This window comes from Mandrillus leucophaeus, unplaced genomic scaffold, assembly GCF_000951045.1.
Source record: "Mandrillus leucophaeus isolate KB7577 unplaced genomic scaffold, Mleu.le_1.0 Scaffold649, whole genome shotgun sequence".
NCBI lineage: Eukaryota > Metazoa > Chordata > Mammalia > Primates > Cercopithecidae > Mandrillus > Mandrillus leucophaeus.
The window spans coordinates 431,169-433,806 of NW_012107019.1; positions in this window are offsets into that span (position 1 = coordinate 431,169).

Consider the following 2,638-nt stretch of genomic DNA (forward strand, 5'->3'; position numbering starts at 1 on the left):
GGCTGAGGCAGGAGAATTGCTTGAACCCAGGAGGCAAAGGTTACGGTGAGCCGAGATTGCGCCACTGCACTCCAGCCTGGCAACAGAGCGAGACTCCGTCTCAAAAAAAAGAAAAATCTCCAGGTGAGTCTTAAACTCCTATAAGTTTGAGAACTTTCTAGATTTTAAATATATGAGGATACAGATGACTATTATTTGTCTTAGTAACCTTCTCGCTCTACCCCAATCCCTTACATTAAGTGGATACTCTGTGAACAATTTTAAATGAAAATGGAACATTAAATGTATGCTACCAAAACACAATACATTAGACTGAACCATTAAAAAACGGCCATTTCTGTAGGTCAAAACAGTTGAATAGCAGCAATTTCCTTTAGTGTCAAAAGACAAAATTACAGCAAACTTAGTTTAAAAATCTAATTGGGTTTTATCTGTGATACTTGAATTGGGAAACACTTTATTCCATAAATTAGACTAAGTACTCTGATGAGCTGAGCAGAGGAGCTCGGCTTTACATCCAGAAAAGGGCTGAAGAAAGCAGGAACAGAGAACAAAAAGTGAATTGGTCATTTCAATGTTACTTTCCTTCTAAAGGTTAAAACAGAGAGAATTTCTTTATCATGCCAGTTAAAACTGACCTGTTTAGGGAGTTGGCTAAACAAGTCCCTAATCTCCAATTCTTTCTCTCTCTCTCTCTTTCCTGATTTCATGGAAGATCAGATGAACCAGTTAGTTTTGGCTTGGTGGCATGGAACTTTAGCATAAGTAACTCCATCTTGGTTACATCTATTGACCCTAATGCAGGAGCTTAGTCTAAACCAACAGCTTTCTGTAATTTTTTTCTTTTCTTTTTTTGAGACAGGGTCTCGATCTTGCTCTTTCACCCAGGCTGGAGTGCAGAGGCACAATCACAGCTCCCTGCAGCCTCAACTTCCTGGGCTCAAGCAATCTTCCTGTCTCAGCCTCCCAAGTAGCTAGGATCACAGTTGGGCACCACCATGCCAGGCTAATTTTTGTAGAGATGGGATTTCACCATGTTGCCCAGGTTGGTCTGGAACTCCTGGACTCAAGCAATTCACCCACCTTGGCCTCCCGAATTGCTGGGACTACAAGTGTGAGCCACTGCACCTGGCCTAGATTTTATTCAACAGGTTCAACCTAGTATTTGTTAAAGAAAGTGAAAAAGTCTTGCCAATTTTCTCATAATCTAATAATTAAAGAAATGTATGAATCATAAGATGTCAAGTAATTAGACTTCTTAGTTTTGAACCTTTTGGAGAGCATATGGAAACCACCTAAACACATAATTAAAGTCTTAAGTTATAAATTCCTAAAGTTCAAACTAAAACATAAAAATGGTTAATAGCATACTATGGGTTGCAGTAGTCTTTAATGTTTATTATAAGCTATGAGAGCACTGAACTAAAAAACGAGCACTGGGCTTTAGAGTGTTGGTGATAGATGCAGGAGGCAGATAAGGTGGAGGATCCCTGGAGAATGTCTGACTTGCTTGCACACAGGGAGGACAGGGTGGAGCCATGGGAAGCTTGTGCCATTTGCATAGGGGAGGAGCCTAGTCTCTTCAGTTTCTGGGTGAAACTGATTGATTCCTGTGTCCTGAAATGAATCTGTGAGGCGGGGGCCTGTTAGCAGGAACTCCTCTTGCTTTGCTGAGAGGGTTTTTTTTTTCCCTTTTAGCTGAACCCAGATTTAGCTGAACTAAAAAGCAGAAATTCTGCAACACTGGGATGTCTAAAGGCACCAAGAATATTCATTGGGGAAAGGACAGTCTTTAATAAATTTGTGGTGGAAAAACTGGATACCCATATGCAGAAGAATGAAACTAGATTCCTATCTCTCATTATATACAAAAATCAACTCAACATTGTTGAAAGGCTTAAGTGTAAGACCTGAAACTAAAAAACTACTAAAAGAAAACTTTGAGGAAACTCTTCAGGACATTGGTTTGGTCAAAGATTTTATGAATAAGACCTCAAAAGTAAGGGCAACAAAAGTGAAAATAGACAAATGGGGTTACATCAAACTAAAAAAGTTTCCACACAGCAAAGGAAACAATTAACAGAGTGAAGAGACAACCTATAAAAATGGGAAAAAATATTTGTAAACTATTCATCTAAGAAGAGATTAATATTCAGAATATACAAGAAATTCAAACAACTCAACACCAAAAATAATCTGATTAAAAATGGGCAAATGAGCTGAACAGAAATCTTTCACAAGAAAATGTGCAAATGGTCAACAAGCTATATGTTAAAATGCTCAAGATTACTAATCATCAGGGAAATGCAAATCAAAGCCACAATGAGATGTTATCTCACCCCAGTTAGGATGACTACTATCAAAAAGATTAAAAAATGAACACTGGCAAGGATAGAGAGAAAGGGTAACTCTTATACACTGTTGGTGGGAATATAAATTAGTACAGACATTATGGAAAACAGTATAGAGATTTTTCAAAAAAACTAAAAATATAACTATTATATGGATACAGGAGATAAAAGAATTACTTAGGCAGTTAGTGAGGGTAAGAGAGCCCTTGGTAAGGCTTCTTTTTTTAGCAAAAAGCAGCCCCCAAATAATTTCTAACAAAAAGCAGCCTGTAAAATCGAGCTGCAGA